The sequence below is a fragment of the Grus americana genome, chromosome 2 (genome assembly GCF_028858705.1).
Source record: "Grus americana isolate bGruAme1 chromosome 2, bGruAme1.mat, whole genome shotgun sequence".
In the NCBI taxonomy this organism is placed as follows: domain Eukaryota; kingdom Metazoa; phylum Chordata; class Aves; order Gruiformes; family Gruidae; genus Grus; species Grus americana.
Window position 1 is genome coordinate 109,045,015 of NC_072853.1, and position 25,987 is coordinate 109,071,001.

The 25,987-nt window shown below is 42.1% G+C and overlaps 1 protein-coding gene across 2 annotated transcripts in view; it reads right to left on the reverse strand.

The window, feature by feature from the left end:
* The window catches only part of CNTNAP2 (contactin associated protein 2), a 1,227,525-nt gene that overhangs the window by 720,892 nt on the left and 480,646 nt on the right, over positions 1-25,987 (reverse strand). The gene's annotated exons all lie outside the window — the stretch shown is intronic.

Genomic DNA, 25,987 nt, shown 5'->3' on the forward strand with positions numbered 1-25,987 from the left:
AGTATTTTCACATAATTTTTGTTCCCTCATCAAATCCATTAACCACTACCTCGTTTGACTTCTAAGCACAAACATGGAAATATACTAAATTATTCTTTAAGAATTTCAGATTTTGCCCAGACGCTCTCAGCTTTTTCTCAGGTTTTGCTTTTTCAGTAGGAAAAAATAAGAAAATTCTTCTACATTTATACTTTTTAAGTAGTTCACTTTAAGCATTCATTCTTGACTTGCTTAACAGTTTTCTCTAAAGAATTTTCTTGCTGATAGTGACAGTCCATTATTTTGTTATATTAACAATTCGATTTCTGCTACTTTCCCCTTATTTGCCAGCTTTTTTTGGTCAGAACTTTGACTTGGCATTTCTAGTGTTTATGAGTTCATATATCAAATTCATAACTACTACTGAACACTGTAACTTTTAGACAGCAGAACACTTTCTTTCACCAAGATCTCTGAAATCACTTGGCTGCACTGGATATACTTTTTCCTATAACTCTTCTGTAATTTATACTTAGTGTGTGCTAATGGCTTCCAGCAACATTGCAGGGTCATACCAAATTGTTCTTGGTTTACTTGCTTGCAGACTGATGTCTAGTGCTAGAAGTTGTTAGTTACACCGATTCAGTCAACAGTAGATCTTGGGCACTGAAATTAAGCTCTAGTACATAACAGGAGAGTTTTTCCATTAATCTAGGAAAGGGAAACATGGGTAGAGACACAAAACACAGTGAGTGCTGCATGGGGCATCATCCATGCCATAGTTATGAATGTCAAAGTATCTTGGGTTTCAGAATATTCATCCTTAGATCCCTCATACTTTAAATATTTCTCTTTTTATGCTGTAGTTGTTTCTATTTTTACTTGCAACAGACAGCATATTTCTAAGCCATTTGGATGTAGTTGGAAGCTTATATCCAGGAAAGGAAAACTATACCAAAAAACATGTGTATATATATACATACATACACATAAACATAGATGCGCATATATATACATATATAAAAGGAGATGGATTGATTCCATTGGCATGTATACACTTTAGTACTTTATAGGAAGACAACTAAACCAGAGAAGACTGTTTTGTCTGTTTCTTTTTAAGAGGAAATACAATAGTTTATATACTCCAGGCATACTTGCACTTCAGCAGTTTCAACTGTTTTTCTGTCATTGCATTTACAGTATAAAACAGCTGTGGAATTTAGCCTTCTTCATTCCACAAAGTAATGAGGAGTGTGCCTTTTCTGCAGGAGTTGTATTTCAGCCATACGTTTAGTTTCTGCATCCATTTAAAGGAAAGGCCCTGCCTAGAGACTGTATTATGGATCCTAATTGCTTGGCATACAAGTTCTTATTATAGCTGTGATTTTTTTTGGTGTTGCTTCATCATCTATGTCTGAACATGCTGGAAAGGGTGTCTCTAGGGCTTGGTAGTCAATGCAAGGAAAATGGTGTTTGACTTGCTATGACCTACTGACCAAGAAAAGATTATGGTTGTTGCAAATAGTTTAATTTTTCTTTTATCTCTTATTAAAAAAATTGAAAAATAAACAAAAAAACTTCCAGCTCTACCTTCGCTTTCTTTCAATTTCATCATTCATAAAAATTAAGTTTTAAAGACAAATTTGTTTAATTTCAAATAAACTGCATTTTAGAAACTTCCCTATCTTTCTTACTTGCATTCTTTTCCCTTTTCATGCATTATTTCACACATAAAAAAATGCATTGTGAAACTATTGAAATATTAAGTGTAATAGTTAAGTTCTAGACATATGAGGTATGATCTGGAAGCCAAAATAGTAGCTGTAATGATACTAATGACATTCTAATTCATAAAAAGGTAACACTATCACTTGCCAAAAGAAATCACTATTCCACCCTGATTTGCTATCATCTCTAATAAGACTTTTTGGTGTTAGGAAGTAACACAACAACAATTTAATGAATCTGATGACCTACATAAAGTTCAACTAACATTTTTTTGAAGAAGATTGTAATAATGTAAGAGCATACAGATAGCTCATGAGAAAACTCATTTGGGTATTAGGAGCAGCTAAATTTAACTTGCTAACTTGCTCAGAAAATGACCTCTCTGTTCCATTTGTGTTATTTCTTTCTAGTGTCTTTCCTGCTAGAACACTTGAACCTCATGTGACTGCAATTATTGACTATTTGAAGCATCATTAAAAGATCTCTTAAAGCATGTATAAAGGATTTTACACAAAATTTATTCTTCAACTGGTCAGTTATGCTAAGAAAGAAAATGCCCATGCTCAAAAAATGGTCAGGGACATTTGCTACAGGTAGTTAAGTTCAGCACTCTAACTTCTACTGTACACTGTAAACAATAGCACACAGAGATAAACACACTTAAGCATACAGGTTAAAAAATACACTCATTTAATTCTGTTTTCCAAAGAAAATTAGACTTTTAGGATTATATCATAATCCCTCTTTTTATCTGTTTTTCTGCCCTCCTCTTAGTGTCTTCCAACAACCTCAGAACAAACTCACCACTGCTGACCACATTTGGCAGAGGGTGAGGGGTTTCAGTGTTACATGTGAAGACATTTGTAGGAACAAAAGTTTAATAAGTGACACTTTGTGAGTAAGGTAGAGGGACTTAAATGTAGCCTGAACGCAGATATTAATTCTTTTGTTAAATCTGCCTGTTGGTCATTCAAGATGGGCATACCTACCTCTCCACTGACAGGATCAGGGAGATGGGTGGGAAGGGAGGACAGTATGGGAAAGGGTGACTTAGGGGGAATTAAGGTCACAGGGAAAAGAGGACACAGGCATGTAGAAATCTGTAGAAAACTAGAGTAGTGTTTGTTTAGCTGCCTCAAGAAAAGAAAAAAAAAAGGCTTGTAATTATGACAGAGTGCTTTTCAATTCATACTTAAAACCAGGCTGACCTAGCAATACATTTGTTGTTTTCTGACTTCATTTCAGTTGGGATCTTTACATCCAGGCAGCTATGTCAGATAAAAAACATATCACATGTCTGTGCAAGAAATCACTAAAAATCACTTTTAATACTTTCATTTAAGTGTGTGTTTACCCTTGGTGATAGCAGTTGGATACAGCTCTAAAGCAAGTAAAAGGAAGTGCCAATAAATCACTTCAGCTCTCTAATTTGCATCCATAGAATGCAAGGTTTTCATTATCATGAAAAGGGGAAGACGGTGTTACATACAAGTGATTAAGTCCTATGCTGGCGTGTTATTCTGGGCACCTTAATGAGGTGATCTTGGTACTATCACATGCCAGTAGATTTTTTTCTTCCCCCCGTTATATGTAAGAAGGAATATAATATTGGAAAATATAGTTTCAGATTTTTAACAGTACAATTTTTAACACACTTCTAAAAAAAGATCTTTTAGTTAGGATGCAAGATCCTTACAAAGCAAAGTATTTGCTTTAAATTCCTACATTTCTTTGAGTGCATGTACTTAAAGATCCTTAAAACACCAGGGTTAAATAGAAGTGATTATGTATTGTAACCACTGGAAAAACCTGTAATTGTATTCCATTTAGAAATATATCCTGAAAAGGTCCATTTTTCCCCAGTATAAAACAGTTGCTTCCTAACTGGATGTGGTCAGGGACAGTATCTGATGCTAATTATAAACAAATAGGAAGCAGGAAGAAGAAAGAGCAAAGATGTTCCCATAGAGAAGGTTAATGAATCAAATCAGGAGACTGTAAGGATAGATATAGTCTTGATGTGGATGGTGGACTGCACAGGCATTGTGACTGCTTTTCTCTTATGTGATGAGGACCACAAATGGCACAAGGCAGTATTAATTACTACAGTCTCTCAGCTTTTCCACTACGTGACACCTGTCAGAGAAAGGCATGAAATAGATTCCCTAGAAAAGAGGGTCAAAGAGTGTGATAACCTTGGAAGGAAGACCAGCAAACAGGGACTTGAGAAAAGCTCCTGAGAAAATCACAGAGAGATCAGGAGCACCTCTTCACTCTCCTTGTTAAAAAAACACCACAAAACAAAAACCAAATAGCACCCCCCCCAAAAAAAAAAAAAATCAAACAAATCCCAAAACCCAAGAGTGGTAAACTCAAAACTGTTTAAAATTAACTTTGACAAGATGTAGCTGCCACACATCTTGCTGCCGCAGAAAAAAAACCCCACACAGAAAAAGGCTTTTGGTTATGCCTTAGATTTACCCCTACCCTGGTTTGTATTAACTATTAACATCAGAAACTCAGACTAGTTCTTTTGACTCTAGAATTCAAAACTCACTTCCTTATGAGGCTTGGTAGTGTGTCATCCCAGTAGTCAAGTTCTCTGCTTGATTCTTTTAATTCAGAGTAGCCTAACCTAGGGATGGTTATGTTCTGCATTCTTATTTCTGGCTTTTACTCTGCCACTGTCTCTTTTTCGGCAATGCTTTACATTCCTTTAATCCAGTTTTGAATATCTCCAGAGAAGGAGACTCCACAACCTCTCTGGGCAGCCTGTTCCAGTGCTCTGTAACCCTCAGAGTAAAGAAGTTTTTCCTAATATTGAGATGGAACTTCCTGTGTTCCAGTTTGTGCCTTTTGCCCATTGTCCTATCACTGGGCACCACAGAGAAGAGTATGGCCCCTTCCTCTAGACATCCACCCTTTAGATATTTATAAGCATTGATGAGATCCTCTCTCAGTCTTCTCCAGGCTAAACAGACCCAGCTCTCTCAGCCTTTCCTCATACAAGAGATGCTCCAGTCCCCTAATCATCTTTGTAGGCTTCCATTGGACTCGAGTCTCCAGAAGTTCCCTGTCTTTCTTGAACTGGGGAGCCCAGCACTGGACACAGGACTCCAGATGTGGCCTCACCAGGGCAGAGTAGAGGGGGAGGATAACCTCCCTCGACCTGCTGGCCACACTCTTCTTAATGCACCCCAGGATACCATTGGCTGCCTTGGCCACAAGGGCACACTGCTGGCTCATGGAGAGCTTGTTGTCCACCAGGACTCCCAGGTTCTTCTCCACAGTGCTGCTTCCCAGCAGGTCAACCCCTAACCTGTACTGGTGCTTGGGGTTGTTCTTCCCTAGATGCAGGACCCTACACTTGCCCTTACTGAGTTTAACTTGGCTCCTCTCCACCCAATTCTCTAGGCTGTCAAGATCTCGCTGAGTGGCAGCACAGCCTTCTGGTGTGTCGGCCACTCCTCCCAGTCTTGTATCATCAGAAAACTTGCTGAGGGCACACTCTGTCCCCTCATCCAAGCCATTGATGAATATGTTGAATTATTTTCACACAACTGTTTATGTGACTAAACAGTAAATGATCTTCACTATGTAATTCAGAAACACACTAATTTCTTGGTAGACCATAAATACTATAAATTTAGCCAAAACCAGCACACATACATTCATACAAACATATACACACTTTCAAGCATATATGCATAAATGTATATTAATAAAACCAATTTATTTTAGAAATAATTTATAATTTAAATATAAAGAAATAAAGCAGGTCAAGGGAGGTGATCCTGCCCCTCTACTCCGCTCTCGTGAGACCCCACCTGGAGTACTGTGTCCAGCTCTGGGGGCCCCAGTACAGGAGACACATTGAGCTGCTGGAGAGAGTCCAGAGGAGGGCCGCAAAGCTGACTGGAGGGCTGGAGCACCTCTCCTATGAGGACAGGCTGAGAGAGTTGGGATTGTTCAGCCTGGAGAAAAGAAGGCTCTGGGGAGATCTGATTGCGGCCTTCCAGTACCTGAAGGGGGCCTACAGGAAAGATGGAGAGGGACTGTTTTTCAGGGAGTGTAGTGACAGGACAAGGGGTCATGGGTTTAAGCTGAAGGAGGGTACATTTAGATTAGATGTTAGAAAGAAATTCTTTACTGTTAGAGTGGTGAGGCACTGGAACAGGTTGCCCAGAGAGGTTGTGGAGGCCCCATTCCTGGAAGTGTTTAAGACCAGGTTGGATGAGGCTTTGGGCAACATGGTCTAGTGGAGGGTGTCCCTGCCCATGGCAGGGGGGTTGGAACTAGATGATCTCTGAGGTCCCTTCCAACCCAAACCATTCTATGATTCTATGATTCTATGAAAAATTAATTTACTTTCCAAAAGTTATGTCTCAATGTCATGGTGGGTTTTTGTAGCTGCATTATAACAACAGACCTATAGTTTTTAACTCCTATGAATATAGCAAAAGGTTTTTGCTTTCAGACCAGTTATAGTATGTTTTCAATATTTTTCTCCTGCTTGTTTTAGAAATACAAACATCTTCACATGTACAAATTTTGGAGCACAGTGCAGCTCCGTCTTTCATGCTAGTTACATTCGTATTATTTGGAAGTAATAAGCCTGCATAAGTACTTCTTAAATACTGTCAAGATTTAAATAAATTATTCATAAAGTATTCCTCACTCTTAAAGTAACTAAGATTTAGTTTCAATAAGCAAGTAATTATTACAGTGATTTAGATCCTTCCATAAGCTAGAAAAGGTTCTGAGGAAAAAAAAAGGAAAAAAAAATTTTTTTCCAGATTTTTTCACGAAAAATTTTTTTCATCTCTAACCCTGCTACTTCTTTAACCTCTTCTGAGCACTGATAATTATTGTTTCACTCACCTTTGACTGTGAGCAAATACAACGTGTTTTACCATCTGTGGCAAAAGCATATTATCCCATTCCTTTGCAAATACAAAGCAGCAGTAAAGGCACTTTTTTTTTTAAATTTTGTATTACTAACACTGAAAAATTAACCTTCTTCCTCTAAAGCAGGATAACATCATTCCTAGGACTGCTTTGTTCATCTTTTTTCCTAGAATGCGCTATAGGTTGTAATGTGTACATGCTGTTAACTCCCATCTGTTTGTCTTTCATTCCATTTGCATAATGTATCCATTCTCTTTTCTCATTCCCATCTTTGTTGTACCACTGAACAAAAGGGAGTTATAAGACAGTTACATTCTTTCTTAAGTGTGGAATTTCAGGCATATAGCTCTCCTTAGAGGTCTCACTTCTCATCTAAAATTTGCTTTTTACATTTATCAATGTTTATCCCCTTTTAAAATTTGTATAGAATCATAGGATAATTTACTTTAGAAATCAGCTAGTCAAAACTTCTGCTCAAAGGAGGTCCAACTACATCAAGTTCCTCAGGGTTGCATCCAGGCTGTGTCCAGTCAGCATGTCCCAGGATGGAGAAGCTGCAATCTCTCTGGGAAACCTGCTGCAGTGTTTTGATGACCCTCACAGTGGCCAAGGTTTTTTGTGCATTTAAATCAGAACTTCCTGTGTTGCAACAGGTGTCCATTGCCTTTTGTCCTACCGCAGTGCATCTTAAAGAAGAATCTGCCTCCGTCTTCTCTGCACTCTCTCTTTAGGTAGTCATAGACAGCAATAAGGTGTCCCTTCAGCCTTTTCTTATTAATGAACAAACCCAACTCTCTCAGCCTCTCCTCATACAATGTGTGTTGCAGCCCCACGACCATCTTGTTGGCTCTGGTACTGGGGATCCCAAAACTGAACACAGCACTTACTTCACACGCGGTCTTGCAAACGCTGAGCACAGGGGAAGGATCACTTCCCCAGCCTGCTGGCTACAATCCTGTTAGCATAGCCCAGGACGCAGTTAGTTGTACTGTTGTGACAAACGCACACTGTCAGCTCCTCTCCAACTTGTTGTCCGGTACATTTTTCTGCAAAGTTGCTTTCTATCCAGCCAGTCTGCAGCCTGTACTGGTGCATGAGGTTACTCTACCCCAGGTGCAGGATTCTACATATGCCTTTGCTGAATATTATGAGGTTTCTGTTAGCCCATTTCTCCAGCTTGTTGAAGCCCCCTTGAGTAGCAGCTCTGCCCTTCACAACACCAGATGCTCACCCACCATTCATCTGTGAAGTTGCTGCATGCACACCATCCATTCATCCATTAATGAAGATGTTAAACAGTACTGTTTCCTTACTGGTCCCTGAGAGATGCCACTGGTAACCAGCCACCAGCTGGAATTTGTATCACAAAGATCACAACATTGTGAGCCCAGTTTAAGGAATTTTGCACTCACCTTACACTGTAGCTATGCCGCCTGTACCTGAATCATTTGGCTATAGGCATACTGTGCTGGTTTTGGCTGGGATAGAGTTAATTTTCTTCATAGTCGCTAATAGGGGGCTGTGTTGTGGCTTTGTGCTGAAAATGGTGTTGATAACACAGGGACATTGTAGTTACTGCTGAGCAGTGCTTACACAGAGCCAAGGCCTTTTCTGCTTCTCACACCACCCCACCAGTGAGAGGCTGGGGGTGCACAAGGAGTTGGGAGGGGACACAGCCAGGACAGCTGACCCCAACTGACCAAAGGGATATCCCATACCATATGATGCCATGCTCAGCACATAAAGCTGAAGGAAAAAGAAGGAAAGGGCATATTCAGAGTGATGGCCTTTGTCTTCCCAAGTCAGCATTACATGTGATGGAGCCCTGCTTTCCTGAACCCCCGCCTGCCCATGGGAAGTGGTGAATGAATTCCTTGTCTTGCTTTGCTTGCGCAAGTGGCTTTTGCTTTACCTATTGAACTGTCTTTATCTCAACCCACGAGTTTTCTCACTTTTACTCTTCCAATTCTCCCACAGAGAGGGAGTGAGCGAGCAGCTGCGTGGTGCTTAGCTGCCAGCTGGGGTCATTGTCATCTACCTGCTTCCAAGATCCCTGAAGTGTCCCATAATCTTTTTATTCTACATGAAACTGTAATTTGTTTCAAACATTATCAGCAGTGGAGACTTGTCAGAAGCCTTCAGAATCCTACTTAATATCTTGTAGTTTTGCTCCATGGAAACTACTACACTCAGTCCTATTGACGTTGTACCATTCACTGAATTTACGTCTACTCTTAAAAATAATAAGGGAAACAGCATGCCTTCCTAGTATAATTGCTATTTCTGTATGGATAGATCTTGATGATCTTCATAATGCTAGAAAGCCATCAGATATATACCCTGCAGCTTTCTGTTACAGAAAGTACTGCCAGCAGGTCAAGGGAGGTGATCCTTCCCCTCTGTTCAGCACTGGTGAGGCCACACCTGAAGTACTATTTTCCATTCTGGGCTTACCAATAGAGACATGGACATACTGGACAGAGTCCAACGAAGGGTCACAAAGATGCTGAAGGGACTGGAGCATCTGTCCTGTAAAGAAAGGCTGAGAAAGCTGGGACTGTTCAGCCTGGAGAAGAGAAGGCTCAAGGGGCATCTTATTAATGTCTATAAATACCTGAAGGGCGGGTGCAAAGAGGACGGAGCCAGGCTCTTTTCAGTTGTGCCCAGTGACAGGACCAGAGGCAATGGGCGCCGACCAAAACACAGGAGGTTCCCTCTGAACATCAGGAAACACTGTTTCACTGTGAGGGTGACTGAGCACTGGCACAGGTTGCACAGGGAAGCCATAGATTCTCTCTCCTTGGACATATTTAAAAGCTGTCTGGACATAGTTCTGAACAACTGGCTGTAGGTGGTCCTGCTTGATCAGGGGGCTGGACCAGAAGACCTCCAGAGGTCACTTCCAACCTCAACCCTTGTGTGGTTCTGTCATTTTGTTCCGAAAAAAAATCTGTTTCTCTGATTTCTGTTCTCTCTGGTTCTGACAGTTTCTGTTCTTACCTTTGTAGTGTTCATGTGAATGATTTTAATTCGATTTGTCTAAGGTTTTTTTATTTTTCTTTTTCAAGTGCTGCACAGTGTTGAAATTTATGATTCCAGCCCACATAACTACAACATTGATTGTTTATCAACTTGCATTCCCTAAATCAAAAATTTCAACTTATTGAAGAGAAGTATGCTAGCAGTGTTTAAGTCCAAACTTCTCTTTGATACAGCAGCATGCCTCTGGTATGCTGTTAGCATTACTCACATTATAGCAATACATTTATGCTAAGGCAGTAATTTCTTACCAGCAAACTTTTATGAAAAGCATTCATGCAATGTATGATCATTTATACCCCACGTCATTTACACTGAGTCTAAATATGCAAATCACTAAAGCTGCCTAGGAAATGAGGAGGTATCATTCTACGAAATATTTGTCATTTTACTGTGAATATCAGCACCTGACAAAATAAATAGTTGGGCTTGTTTTCTAAGTACATTTTAAATAATCTGTTCTGCAGTGAATATTTTACTTTCTCATAGTAATTCTGCCCAAATTACTAGGTTTGTTCAGCTGGTATTCATTAGAAAACTATGTCTCTCTTTTCTTTCTCCTCCCATTTTACAATCAAAATTCATGTCTAACATTGCAGATATGTCCTATACCTAAAGCTTTCTCAACTCTTTGCTGTAGCTTTTTATTCATGTTGAGTTAAACAAAAAAAGGGGGTGGGGGTGGGGTGCACAAAGCAAAAACCAAATAATGCTGCATCCTGAAGGCCGCCAAGTGACTCTTAATGTTATAAGAACCCATAAATCAACCTCATGCTATTTTTTTTTGATGAGTTTAATAACTGCTATCCATTTACAGGTTTCAGCAACTCAGGCATGATGAACACATCTGAAAAGCAACTTGCAGAGGGTCTTTTACCTGCTTCTAACTTGTCTGAGTTAGGCAGTGAGAAACCCCATAGCACTTTATATTCTGTAAATCATGAAAGTTTTGTAACTCGTATGCCAGAATTACCTTCTAAATAAATAGTTCAGGACTTAAAATTGCAAGACCTAAAGCAAAAGATGTGAAACAGTTGCTGTTACCATCTCATGACTTTAGCTGGCATTAGGGTAAGAATGAGCCTCTGAAATGTAGCTCATGCATAATTAATGTCATTTCTTCATATAAGCATTATTTATAGCTAACACAGGCCTTATTTTTCCAATCACCAGTCAGAAGTAATATATAGTCTTATTGAAGAAATGGACCATTTCACTGGGGCCAAGACATCACCCAAGATCTCTAGATTGATCTTTCTTAATCCCGCAGTTTACTGTCCATCCCTTTGAGTAATCTTGATTTTGAAAAGCTTGCATTTAAGTGAAAATGCAGAAGAAAACAATTAAGAAAAAATGCAGATGTTATGCTTAGTGTTACCAATACCATGCCATTGCTGCCCAAGTGAAGGCCAGGAGTTAATGAGTTGAGGACAGAAGGTACAGCAATGGAGTAAGGAATACAGGTTAGTGCTCTACAGAAAGGCTACAAGTATTGTTAATGCACTAGATAGTAGAGAAAAGGGGATTTAACCAAATAACACAGATATAAAGAAAATATTTTTGTTCCTAACAGCTGCACTGCCACTACATTCAAGACAGTGCTCAAAGCTATATTCAAGTCAAATCAAAGGTCTTGATCTTGACATTAGTGTAATGATGTGGAAATAAACATTTTGCCAGCAATTGATAGCTCTTCAGAATTATGAAAATGCCAACTATAAAGACATCTAGCTAGATTTACTCAACAGTGCTAATGTCCAGTTTAGTGCTACTTGAAACTTGGACAACTCTTTCAAGCATAGCACGAGGTATAAGATCACTGTATAAATAACATAAATGTAGCTGACATTTCAAATATACAGGTCACTGTTATGGGATCAAAAAGAATTTGCAGTTCCTTTTTAGCCAATTTCATATTAAAAAGATGATAATGGTATGTTGAACGAAAAGCAGTAGGGATGAGAAACTAGAATTTGGATTTGACTCTCATCACAATCAGGATTTCTGCATGCCTCTGGGCAAGGTGCTAAAGCCAAGATTTTTGAAAGTAATTATCTAAATAAAATACTTAAGAAAAATTTAGCTTTTACTCTTTCCTCTTCCTAGCCTGACTTATAAACTACTGATTAAAATCTTTACATTCCTGTCTTCCTGTGCAAACCCTATGGACCAAAACTGCTATTTCACAAAGTTAATTTACAACTGTTACAAAATGTGTATCTTAGTTGAACTTTTGTAGCTTTCCTGGAAAATAAAAGTTATCTTTAAAGGAATATTCATTTAAGAAAAAAAACCCACATTAATCCAGAAAGTAATACCTTTGTAAATTAGAACACTATTGACAAAGATCAGGTAGATTGATGTGTCTCAACAGTGCAAAGACAGAGCGATTTTCAGCTATGCTTATATGCATGATAAGAATAATTTGAAAAACATTTTGATGGGAATTTTTCTTTCAATCAAGGAATTAAAATTTGTCTGACCTGGAAAGACTGCATAGACTGTTTTAAAATTGACAATGATCTGACAGTGAGCTCTTAAAAGTTTTGTAGTGCCAGAATATTATTTTCCTCTGCAGACTGACTCCACATTAGAAGACCACAATTCTCCTAGTTACTGCTTTAAATGCAGTTGGGCATTCACACTTAATTTATGAAAAGCAAAAAAAATCCTTTATAGCAGCTACTCAGATGTACCCTGAAGCTTTCCCTCTCCTAAGAAAACTGTGAAGTGTGTGGTTTCCACTCAGATCAGAGTAGATCTCATAGTACTAAATTCCTTCATTAGTTGTGAACTCCTCCCTATTTAACCCAGGCTGTTCTATTCCCAGCTGGTTTCTGAAAATAGCACTCATTTATACACCACCCTTCTTTGCTTTCCTTTCATTTTGTAACTCGCATTATAGTTACTTCTGAGTTTAGACTGTTGTGCCCTGTCTGCAAATAATCTGCATATCAGTTTAATGGGAACAAGTCCCTGCTACTGGAAGCTAGTCAATGGTATTCCAGTTTACAAGAAAGGCTTAAGGGAGGACACAGGGAACTACAGAACTGTTAGTCTAACTTCAGTACCTGGAAAAACTAGGGAAAAGATCATACTGCTATTGAAAGTCATTTAAAGAACAATGCATTCATCAGGCTGCGTTAACGTGTTCAAAAAAGAAAAGTCATAGAATTACAGAATGGTTTGGGTTGGAAGGGACTTTAAAGATCATCTAGTTCCAACCCCCCTGCCATGGGCAGGGACACCTTCCACTAGACTAGGTTGCCCAAAGCCCCATCCATCCTGGCCTTGAACACTTCCAGGGATGGGGCATCCACAACTTCTCTGGGCAACCTGTTCCAGTGTCTCACCACCCTCATAGTGAAGAATTTCTTCATAGTATCTACTCTAAATCTAAGTTCTGGCTTGATATCCTTCTATGATAAGGTCACCTGCCTGGTGGATGAAGGGAAGGTGGTAGAGGTAGTATTTCTAGATTTTAGTTAGGGTTTTGATACTGTTCCTCCCAGCATCCTTCTGGACAATTTGTCCAACTGTGAAATGAGAAGGTACACAATGCGCTGTGTGAAGAACTGGCTGAATAGCAGCACTCAAAGGGTTACAGTGAACGCGGCTGCATCTGGCTGGCAATCAGTCACCAGCACTGTTCCTCAGGGCTCAGTTCAAGGGTGAGTTCTGTTTAAGATTTCTATCAATGATCTGGATGCAGGACTTGGAATAAGACTGCAGATGATACTAAAATGGGAGATGCTGTTGACTTTCTCTTTGCAGAGACATCGGGGTACACTACAGCATTGGGCAATCATCAGTGGCATGAAACTGAACAAGAACAAATGCCGGATTCTGCACCTGGAACAGAGTAACACCAGGCAGAGGTTAAAACTGGGACAGGAGTGGCTGGAGAGCAGCCCTGCAGAAAGGGCTCTGGGGGTGCTGGTTGACAGGAGGCTCAACAGGAGTCAGCAGTGTGCCCTGGCAGCCAAGAGGGGAAACCACATCCTGGGGTGCAGCAAGTGCAGCACACCCAGCAAGTCAAATGAGGGGATTATCCTGCTGTATTTAGTGTTTGTGCGGCCTCACCTTGAGTACTGTGTGCATCTATGGGCATCAAAATTTAAGAAGGATGTGAAGGTACTTGAATGCATCCAGAGAAGGACACCAAATGTGGCGAAGGGGCTGGCAGGCATGTCCTCTGAGGAGCGGCTGAGGACTCTGGGCTTGTCTAGTTTGGAGAGAAGGGGGCTGAGGGGCGACCTCACTGTTCTCTCCAGCTTCCTGCGGAGGGGAGGTGCAGAGGGAGGTGCTGCTCTCTTCTCCCTGGGACCCAGAGCCAGGGCGCGGGGGAATGGCTCCGAGCTGCGACCATCAGGGGAGGGTCGGACGTGACACGCGGAACCATTTCTTTCCCAAGGGGGTTGCCAAACCCTGGAACAGGCTTCCTAGCGGGGTGCTCCATGCCCCACGTCGGTCAGTGTTGCAGAGGCATTTGCACAGCACCCTTAGTGCCATGCTTGACCTTTGGGCAGCCCTGAAGTGCTCAGGCACTTGGACGAGATGGTCAGTGTAGGTCCCTTCCACCTGAAGTGTTCTGTTCTGTTCTATTCTGTTCTGTTCTATTCTGTTCTGTTCTGTTCTGTTCTATTCTATTCCCTGTGCTTGCTAGAAGTCAAACAACGATGAGACCGTTATTTGCCTCAAATTCCAGGGGGTATTCAGTTCCACAACCACTTTCAAGATGACATATCACAATTGTCTTTATTATATTTATTTCAATTCTTTTTTACTGTTATGAAATTTTGTTATGTTACAATATGTCATGTCATGCTATGTTATGTCATGTCATGCTACGTTATGTTCTATATGTTCTATATGTTCTATGTTATATAGGATATATATATGTTGTTACATACGTTTACAGAATCCATTTGTCTTGTCTATTATTTTCTTTGCTTTGCTTTGCTTTTGCTTTGTCTGTTATTCTATGTTACATCACTTTACATGATGCTATGTTATTTTTCTGAATCCTTTTCTTCTCTGCTTTGCTTTTTCTTTTATTTTTCTTTTTCAATTCTATTCTGTTCATTATGTTATTTGTTTTATGTTATTTTATATTATGTAACATTATGTAATAATTCTGAATAATTTACTTGTCTTTTCTTCTTTTCTTCTCTTTTCTTTTCTTTTTTCTTTTTTCTTCTCTTCTCTTTTCTTCTCTTTTCTCTTTTCTTCTCTTTTATCTTCCTTTATTTCTCTTTTATTTTACTTTCTTTGCTTCGCTTGCCTTTGCTTCACTTTCAATCTGTTCCTTTCCTTTCCTCTTTCCTTTCCTATTACCTTTCCTTTCCTTTCTTTCCCTTCTTTTGATTCTCTTCTCTCTTCTCTTCTCTTCTCTTCTCTTCTCTTCTCTTCTCTTCTCTTCTCTTCTCTTCTGTTATTGTATAGTATATTTTAAGTTTCCTTTCCTTATATAGTGTAATATAATATAATGTAATATACTGTACTGCTGTGGTATGGTATGTATTTTTATGGAATCCATTTGTCTTGTTATTATTTTCTCTTGCTTTGCTTCACTCTGCTTTGCTTTGTCTGTTATTCTATGTCACATTACTTTACATGATGCTATGTTATTTTTCTGAATCCTTTTCAATTCTTTTCTCTTTTTTTGGCTTTTCTTGGCTTCTCTTTTCATGCTCCGTTCTGTTCATTATGTTAGGTAATTTATTTTACATTATTTTATATTATGTAATATTATGTAATAATTCTGAAGAATGTTCATTTTTGTTCTTTGCTTTGCTTTGCTTTTCCTTTGCTTTCAATCTATTTCTTTCTTTTTCTTTTGTATGGTATGGTATGCTATGGTATGGTATGAAGAGAACACTTTTCTTTTCTTTTCTTTTCTTTTCTTTTCTTTTCTTTTCTTTTCTTTTCTTTTCTTTTCTTTTCTTTTCTTTTCTTTTCTTTTCTTTTCTTTTCTTTTCTTTTCTTTTTTCTTTTCTTTTCTTTTCCTTTTCTTTTCTTTTCTTTTCTTTTCTTTTCTTTTTTCTCTTCTCTTTTCTCTTCTCTTCTCTTCTCTTCTCTTCTCTTCTCTTCTCTTCTCTTCTCTTCTCTTCTCTTCTCTTCTCTTCTCTTTTCTCTTCTCTTCTCTTCTCTTCTGAAGGTTTTGGGTTTTCTTGTCTTATGTTTTATGTTTGGTTTTTTTTATGTAACTTTGTGTAATCTTATGTAAGGTAATGTTATGTTTATTTTATTGGGTTTTTTATGTTATGGTTATGTTTATATTATGGTTATGTTATGTTTGGTTGCATTATTTTGTACTATGTTATGTTAAGTCATGTTTCGTATGGTATTTTATGTTCTTTCATGTTATTTTATGGCAAAGGAAAGCCACAGAGCCACGGAAAGCAGCAGCAGGAATACAGGCCAAGCAGTCCCTATGGTCCTCTCCCAAGAGGCAGAACTTGAACTAGGAGCAGCGGTACCCACCACACACAAACAAACAAGAAGAAGAAGAAGAGGAGGTGGGTGGAACCGTGGGATTATTTTCCAAAGTATGACACCGGCCGATGATAAGCATCCTTTTGGCCTTCCAAAACTTGCTCCGCCACGGTGCTTCTGGGCCAGCGATGCGGGAAAAGGGCTCTCGTGCCTGCCCTGCGCGTGTATTGCTGCAGCAAGGCTGGAGCCCTTCCGAGCACCGGCTGTTTTGCCCAAGCAAGAAACCCTGGGGAAATGGAGCCCTGACAAGGGGCTGTGCTCAGTGCCACAGAGGACAAGAAGACACCCCCGCGGGCCTCCCTTGGGGCCCGCCCTGGGAGTCTAGAAAGCTTCCTCCCCCCGGATGCGGGGCACGAGGGCCACCTTCGTGGAGCGTGAGCAGCAGGCACCTGGCCAAAGGGGCCCAAAGCAGGCCTGGCAAGGGGCCGGTGCTCAGTGCTGCAGAGGCAGGCAAAAAACCCCCGGCGACGCTTGCTAGCCCACCGGGGCCAAAAAAAGCCTGCCTCCCCCCAGCTGCAGGGCACGACAGGCCATCTTCGTGGGGCAGGCATGAGCAGCAGGCAGTGACTGAGCCAAAAGGGAGCGGAGGAGCCCTGACAACAAGCGGTCCTGGCTCAGTGCTGCAGAGGAAGGCAAAAAACCCCCGGGGACCAGTGCCAATCTGCCCCGGGGGAAAATTCCTTCCTGACCCCAGCGGTGCTGGCGATCGGCTATTCCCTGAGCACCTGAGCAAGACCGGCCTCCTCCTCCTCCCACAGGTAGGCTGGCCACGCCTCCCAGGAGAGAGATGCCCAAGCCCTAATTCTCAGCCCTCAGCCTGGAGCCATCTCAGGGGCAAAAGGCCCCTGGCCTGATCTACTCTGGGGACAAGAAGCCCTCCCGCGCCTGCCCTGGGACCCCTGGCAACATCTCTGCATTCCATTTCTTTACTTGCTGCTGCCCCTGGCTCCACAGGGGATGAGGATGGCCAGCTCTGCAGGGCTCCTCAGGAACCTCCATCAGCCTCGTCCTGCCCCCGCAGGGGGGTCCTCACCCAGCCCCCTCCAACCAATTCCACCGGCTCCTTAAGGACCCCCACTCGGAGGTCTTTGGGCTGTCCCCGGGCCAGCTCTGGCAGTGGCACACGGGAGGCTGCTCCCTTTTATCCTGCCCCGGGGCATTGTGACTGCTGCGTTGCCGTAGTGGCGGCACTGTGACATGGGGGTGATGGGGACCCCATGCGCAGCCCCGCCCCGGGGAAGGAAGGAAGGAAGGAAGGAAGGAAGGAAGGAAGGAAGGAAGGAAGGAAGGAAGGAAGGAAAGAAGAAGGCCGGCCTTTGGGGTGCTGGCCCCGAGGCAATCCCCGTGCCCAGGAGGCCCAGGGGCTGTCCCTGCCCTTGGTGGCCATGCAGCAGGCACAGCTGCTGGGCGTCCCTGACGCCTCCCCGGCCACTCGGCTCCCCAGGACAACCCCGGGGCTGTCTCGGGGGGGTATGCTTTACTCTCCAGCGGTGCGACTAAAGGCCACTGAGTTTTTCAATGACTTCTGCAGGCATTTAGTGAAGGGGAAGGTTGTTGCTGACAATGCCGATGTGGGTCAGCAGTTGGCTGGCCAGGCGGCCATCCGACACTAAAGGGCAACCGCCTCTCTTTACGAGTCCCTACGCGCCTCCAAGAGAGCTGCAAAGGAGGACTGAAGAGCTTCCTTCTTAGACGCCCGCCGGAAATTACCGCAGAATGTCGGTGCGATGAAATGACTGGTGACGTCACTCAGATACAGAGGAACTTCATTCTTTGGGTTTTTTCATTAATAAATGAAGCTAGGAACAACAATCTCCTAGCACGCGCTTGGTCCTTACTTTGCAAAACGGGTGCAAGGAGTGCAGAAAGCTGCCAGACTCTGTCTATTCAGTGAACGAAGCTCCACATTGAGGGGCAAGCTCCGTGTGACCAGACAGGCCCTTGCCTGTGTCCTTGCACGTGGCTCTGAAGGCTCAGCAGGCAGAGGGAGGCTAGAGACAAATTCCCTGGCCAGGAGGGCCCCTGCCCAGAGGGCGCGTAGCAAAAAGACTGGCCTGAAGTCACAAGGATTTCCAAGCCCATGGCATTTGTAAGCTGCAACCGATGTTTTGAGCTCCACTGGAAAAGGAACCGGTAGCCCGTGCATTTGAAGGCCATGCTTTCCTCTTTGCAAAGGGCCCGACAAGGCAAACGCAGGTGGGAACAGCACATCCTGCAATAACTCACTAGAGCTGCACTAATCGCGTTCCCCTGCGTGGGCGGCGAGGGGTGGGGGGGTGGGGGGGGGTGGGCGGATGACAGTGCGGGAATGCAATCCCGTAAATTGGGCCCCAGCCTTTCAAAAGGATGTGGAGGTACTTGCAAGCGTCTGGAGGCGGCCACCAGAGCAAGGTGGCGAAGGGGCTGGCAGGCATGTCCTCTGAGGAGCGGCTGAGGGCTCTGGGCTTGTCTAGTTTGGAGAGAAGGGGGCTGAGGGGCGACCTCACTGCTCTCTCCAGCTTCCTGCGGAGGGGAGGTGCAGAGGGAGGTGCTGCTCTCTTCTCCCTGGGACCCAGAGCCAGGGCGCGGGGGAATGGCTCCGAGCTGCGACCGTCAGGGGAGGGTCAGACGTGACACGCGGAACCATTTCTTTCCCAAGGGGGTTGCCAAACCCTGGAACAGGCTTCCGAGCGGGGTGCTCCATGCCCCACGCCGGTCAGTGTTGCAGAGGCATTTGCACAGCACCCTTAGTGCCATGCTTGACCTTTGGGCAGCCCTGAAGTGCTCAGGCACTTGGACGAGATGGTCGGTGTAGGTCCCTTCCAGCTGAAGTGTTGTGTTGTGTTCTATTCTATTCTATTCCCTGTGCTCACTAGAAGTCAAACAATGACGAGAGCAGTATTTGCCTCAAATTCCAGGGGGTATTCAGTTCCAAAACCACTTTCAAGATCACAAATCGCAACTGTGTTTATTTGATTTTATTTATTTAATTCTTTTCTATTTTATTGTTATGATATTTTCTGTTATGTTACAATATGTCATGTCATGTCATGTCATGTTATGTTATATTATGTTATGCTACGTCCTGTTATGTTATGTTGTGTTATATGTTATGTCATGTCACGTTATGTTATATGTGTTTACGGAATCCATTTGTCTTGTCTATTATTTCCTCTTTGCTTTGCTTTTGCTTTTTCTGTTATTCTATGTTACATTACTTTATATGATGTTATTTTTTTGAATCCTTTTCTTCTCTTTGCTTTTTCTTTTCTTTTTACATTCTGTCCTGTTCATGATGTTGTTTATTTTACATTATTTTGTATTATGCAACATTGTTATAATTCTGAATAATTTTAATCTCTTTTTCTTTTCTCTTTTCTTTTTTCTTTTCCTTTTCCTTCTCTTTGTTTTGCTTTGCTTTGCTTTCAATCTGTTTGTTCTTTTCTCTTCTCTTCGCTTTGCTTTTCCTTTCTTTGCTTTGCTTTGCTCTGCTTTGCTTTTCCTTTCTTTGCTTTGCTTTGCTCTGCTTTTTCTGTTATTCTATGGTACATTACCTTACGTGATGCTACGTTATTTTTCGGAATCCTTTTCTATTCTTCTCTTTTCATGGCTTTCCTTTCCTTTTCTGTTCTGTTCTTTTATGTTGCTGATTTCTTTTAGCTTGTTTTGTATTATGTAATGTTGTCTTCTCTTACCTTACTTTATATGCACGAGAATTCTTCTTTTCCTTTTCTTTCTTTTCTTTCTTTCTTTTCTCTTTTCTTTTCTTTTCTGATTTCGCTTTGCTTTGCTTCACTTCGCTTCACTTTCAATCTGTTCCTTCTCTCTTCTCTTCTCTTCTCTTCTCTTCTCTTCTCTTCTCTTCTCTTTTTTTCTTTTATGCTATGCTTTATGTTTGGTTTTGTTAGGTAATGTAATGTAATGCTGTGGTATGGTATGGTGTGGTATGGTATGGTAAGGTACGGTATGGTATGTATTTTTATGGAATCCATTTGTCTTGTCTATTATTTTCTCTTTGCTCTGCTCTGCTTTGCTTTTTCTGTTATTCTCTGTTGCATTACTTTGTATGATACTATGTTACTTTTCTGAATCCTTTTCAATTCTTTTTTCTTTTATTGACTTTTCATGGCTTTTCTTTGCTTTTATGTTCCATTCTGTTCGTTATGTTATTTGTTTCTTTTACGTTGTTTTGTATTATGTAATGTGATCTTCTCTTACCTTACTTTATACGTATGAGAATTCTCTTCTCTTCCCTTCTCCTCTCTTCTCTTCCCTTTGGCTTTTCCTTTGCTTTGCTTTTCCTGTTATTCTATGGTACATTACCTTACGTGATGCTATGTTATTTTTCAGAATCCTTTTCTATTCTCTTTTCTTCTCTTGACTTTTCATGGCTTTTCTTTGCTTTTCTGTTCTGTTCTGTTCATTATGTTATTTGTTTCTTTTAGGTTGTTTTGTATTATGTAATGTTATCTTCTCTTACTTTATACGTACGAGAATTCTTCTCTCTTCTCTTCTCTTCTCTTCTCTTCTCTTCTCTTCTCTTCTCTTCTCTTCTCTCCTCTGCTCTGCTCTGCTCTGCTCTGCTCTCGTCTCCTCCTCTTTTCTTCTCTTTCCTTTTTTCTTGTCTTTTCTTTTCTTTCCTTTCCTTTGATTTTCCTTTGCTTTTCCTTAGCTTTTCCTGTTTTTCCTTTGCTTTTCCTTGCTTTACTTTGCTCTGCTTTGCTTTTCCTTGCTTTGCTTTTCCTTTGCTTTTCCTTGCTTTGCTTTTCCTTTGCTTTTCCTTGCTTTGCTTTTCCTTTGCTTTTTCTTGCTTTGCTCTGCTTTGCTTTGCTCTGCTTTGCTTTGCTTTTCCTTGCTTTGCTTTTCCTTTGCTTTTTCTTGCTTTGCTTTGCTTTGCTTTTCCTTTGCTTTTCCTTGCTTTGCTTTGCTTTGCTTTTCCTTTGCTTTTCCTTGCTTTGCTTTTCCTTGCTTTGCTTTTCCTTGCTTTGCTTTGTTTTGCTCTGCTTTGCTTTGCTCTGCTTTGGTTTGCTTTCCTTTGCTTTTCCTTGCTCTGCTTTGCTTTACTTTTTCTGTTATTCTATGGTACATTACCTTACGTGATGCTACGTTATTTTTCAGACTCCTTTTCTATTCTTCTCTTGACTTTTCATGGCTTTCCTTTCCTTTTACGTTCTGTTCTGTTCGTTATGTTGTTTATTTCTTTTAGGTTGTTTTGTATTATGTAATGTGATCTTCTCTTACCTTACTTTATATGTACGAGAATTCTTTTTTGTTTTTCTTCTCTTTTCTTCTCTTCTCTTTTCCTTTTCTCTTTTCCTTTTCTCTTTTCTCTTTACTCTTTTCTCTTTTCTTCTCTTCTCTTTTTTCTTTTCTTTCTTTTCTCTTTTTTCTTTTCTTTTCTCTTCTGTTTTTTCTTTTTTCTTTTCCTTCTCCTTCTCTTCTCTTCTCTTCTCTTCTCTTCTCTTCTCTTCTCTTCTCTTCTCTTCTCTTCTCTTCTCTCTCTTCTCTTCTCTTTTCCTTTCTTAAATTTTTTTTTTCTTCTCTTATGTTTTATGTTTGGTTTTGCTATGTAACTTTATGTTATGCTATGTAATGTAATGTTATGTTTATGTTATGTTTGGTTCTGCTGTGTATGGTTACGTTATTTTGTACTATGTTATGTTATGTCATGTTTCATTATACTTTGGTATGTTATGTTCTTTCATGTTATTTTATGGCAAGGGACAGCCACAGAGCCACAGAAAGCAGCAGCAGGAATACAGGCCAAGCAGTCCCTATGGTCCTCTCCCAAGAGGCAGAACTTGAACTAGGAGCAGCGGTACCCACCACACACAAACAAACAAGAAGAAAGAAGAAAGAAGAAAGAAGAAAGAAGAAAGAAGAAAGAAGAAAGAAGAAAGAAGAAAGAAGAAAGAAGAAAGAAGAAAGAAGAAGAAAGAAGAAAGAAGAAAGAAGAAAGAAGAAGGAAGAAAGAAGAAAGAAGAAAGAAGAAAGAAGAAAGAAGAAAGAAGAAGAAGAGGAGGTGGGTGGAACCGTGGGATTATTTTCCAAAGTATGACACCGGCCGATGATAAGCATCCTTTTGGCCTTCCAAAACTTGCTCCGCCACTGTGCTTCTGGGCCAGCAATGCGGGAAAAGGGCTCTCGTGCCTGCCCTGCGCGTGTATTGCTGCAGCAAGGCTGGAGCCCTTCCGAGCACCAGCTGTTTTGCCCAAGCAAGAAACCCCGGGGAAACGGAGCCCTGACAAGGGGCTGTGCTCAGTGCCACAGAGGACAAGAAGACACCCCCGCGGGCCTCCCTTGGGGCCCGCCCTGGGAGTCTAGAAAGCTTCCTCCCCCCGGACGCGGGGCACGAGGGCCACCTTCGTGGAGCGTGAGCAGCAGGCACCTGGCCAAAGGGGCCCAAAGCAGGCCTGGCAAGGGGCCGGTGCTCAGTGCTGCAGAGGCAGGCAAAAAACCCCCGGCGACGCTTGCTAGCCCACCGGGGGCAAAAAAAGCCTGCCTCCCCCCAGCTGCAGGGCACGACAGGCCATCTTCGTGGGGCAGGCATGAGCAGCAGGCAGTGACTGAGCCAAAAGGGAGCGGAGGAGCCCTGACAACAAGCGGTCCTGGCTCAGTGCTGCAGAGGAAGGCAAAAAACCCCCGGGGACCAGTGCCAATCTGCCCCGGGGGAAAATTCCTTCCTGACCCCAGCGGTGCTGGCGATCGGCTATTCCCTGAGCACCTGAGCAAGACCGGCCTCCTCCTCCTCCCACAGGTAGGCTGGCCATGCCTCCCAGGAGAGAGATGTCCAAGCCCTAATTCTCAGCCCTCAGCCTGGAGCCATCTCAGGGGCAAAAGGCCCCTGGCCTGATCTACTCTGGGGACAAGAAGCCCTCCCGCGCCTGCCCTGGGACCCTTGGCAACATCTCTGCATCCCATTTCTTTACTTGCTGCTGCCCCTGGCTCCGCAGGGGATGAGGACGGCCAGCTCTGCAGCGCTCCTCAGGAACCTCCATCAGCCTCGTCCTGCCCCCGCAGGGGGGTCCTCACCCAGCCCCCTCCAACCAATTCCACCGGCTCCTTAAGGACCCCCACTCGGAGGTCTTTGGGCTGTCCCCGGGCCAGCTCTGGCAGTGGCACACGGGAGGCTGCTCCCTTTTATCCTGCCCCGGGGCATTGTGACTGCTGCGTTGCCCGTGGTGGTGGCACTGTGACATGGGGGTGACGGGGACCCCGTGCGCAGCCCCGCCCGCCGTCCCTCCGCCCAGCATCCTTCGGAGGAAGGAAGGAAGGAAGGAAGGAAGGAAGGAAGGAAGGAAGGAAGGAAGGAAGGAAGGCAGGCACGCAGGCAGGCCTTTGGGGTGCTGGCTCCAAGGCAGGCCCTCTACAGTAATCTGCACATTCACACAATGTCAAGAACAGCATTTATGCCATATCCATTCTTTTGGATGCGGGGATGCCTGAGTTCAAAGAGAGAGGTTTGCTTCCCTCTGCATGAACTCTGCAGAGACGTAGAGAGCAGGCAGGTTTCCCCCCCAACCCTTACAATGCCCCAAGGGACAGTGGCTACTAGCCTGCTGATGGTGAGGTCGTCCTCTTGGAAAGAAGTCCTGAATGGTTTTGTGTCGTACAGCTGGACTTCATGGCTGTAGGTGCCTTCCAGCTGAACTATTCTATCCTATCCTAACATACTCAGTACTGATTACGCTGTGCGTCTGAATGTTTCCCATTTGCTGTAATAGTCAGGTGTATTTGGCTAACACGATCAGTGACAAACTAGAATGTTCACAAACTGGATCTTTCTGCTTTCATGCTAAACAGTCTGAAAAAACCCAAGCAAGCAAACAAACAGAACCCCCCACCCCCAACCCCCCCCCCACCAAATCAATGTTAAGGCTAAGTGGATAGGCCTTAAAAAAGGGAGTAACGACTTTTCTGACACATTGCCACTCCCAGAATATGAGAGGTGAAGGTTACCAACATGTTTAAGATACAGGTTTATACACTCTGATGGTGTTTTATTTCTAGTTTTTGAGTCCTAAAAGCAATTATATACATGGTAAATGGCTCCGTGGCAAAGCCCCCTTAAAGTCATTCTGCTCTCAAAGCCAAAATAAAATCCTTGTGTCCGTATTGGAAATACACCTCTGAAATGGGGCACAAAATTGCCACTGCTGACTTCACCTGCCTAGTAATTTGAAAATGAACGATTCCAAGCGTACCTCCGTGACAAAATGGAGATTAACTAGCGCCTAAACTTAGAATGTGTGTGACAAATCACATGTAAGACACCGCATCATGAGTATCACAAAAGAGCTGTCATTTTTACTTGACTCACTCTCATTTGAGCACAAAGTATTTAACAAGCTCTTCGGGGCTTGTATTTCACCCATGACTCACTGAAAACCTAGGCTAGTCATTTTGGACTAGTTCTCAAGTGTTGTAACAGGTTATAGTCAAATTACTTCCATGACAGCAGTGAATTGCTTCTCAGCATTGACTGACCTGCTTCTACAGATAATAAATACAAACAGACATGTTCTCCACTTAGAAGAAACAGCAAAATTATGTAAGTTAAAAAGGCTACTTGTGGGGGAGGGTTGGTTTTTTATTATTTAAACTGGAAAACAATTCTCTAGATCTCCAAATTAGAATTAAAAATTATGTTTTAGGAACAAGTTTTTCCTAATGTTTAGGAATTCACAAACGGTATCTCTTTTTTTTTTTTTTTCTTAAGATAAGTGTACAGTAAGTAAAACTATCACTCAAATTTTAGATGAGGAAAGCCAATTTCACATTTATTGTTCCCCATTCTCAATTAAATTACTTTTTTCTTTCAGGTATTTTGCCTCCTTACAAATGGGTTCCACTGAAAACTGACTTTACTGAACCTCATTTTAAAGTGCCGGCTGACCTCTAGGCAGACCCAGCCCTAGCAGATGCAGCACGAGTGTGAAAGTAGGGATGGCGACCACAATAAGAAGTTCCCATGGAACATGACACAAAGGATGCACCGTAACAAATTATGTTAATAACAGGTTCTGGTCCCAGCATTCAGTCATTCTACATCTGTTCCAGCTGAAAATGCTAAATAAATTAACTAAATCACTGAAGTGTGATGAAACAGAAAAGCCACGGCTATGAGCCCTACACAAGTCCTGTAATCTAATTTTCTATTTCTAGAAAAGGTCTGGTCTGTGCAAAATAAAGGTACAGTTTTCCCAAGCTCCACCTATGAAGTAGGAATTCAATTTAGAGGTGCCTGAATACGATGGACTTTGCATCTAACTCATCTTTCTCCATGTATTTTTATATGCCAAAAAAAACCTTAACCAACCAAGAAAGCCTCTAGCGATTTTAAATTGCTGTTCTGACTTCTAGGTGGAGCTAGACAGTGTTCTTCATTTGACTTCGGGAGTCACTGAAACATCAAATCAATCTCTTACTGTTACTAGTAACAGAATCTCTGCACACAGTTAGGATGTAGCCCTTATAAACTAATTTGCCAGCCCCTTCAAAAGATAGCTTCGAAAACAATACAAGCAGCTGAGTTATCCGTTTGGAGATTTCTCTAAAGAGCTACATGTAGATAAATATACTTTTATGTCTGACCTAAAAAGCTGGGGGGAAAAAAAAAAAAGAAAACTCTTCTCATCTGCAGGTTCTCTTCTTTTACTCCCCTTTTCCCTCCAGCTCTCTAACTTTGATGTATAAAAATACACACTGTAAGCTATTTGCAGGTCATGTCTATTGTACATGGAAGTTAGTAGACCTAGAACCTCGCACAAGCTTTTTCTGGCAAGTCCATCTCTCCAGCTATGGGGATCTTCAGTCTCTTTTTCAGTTGGAATTAAAGGAAGCATAATAGGAGACC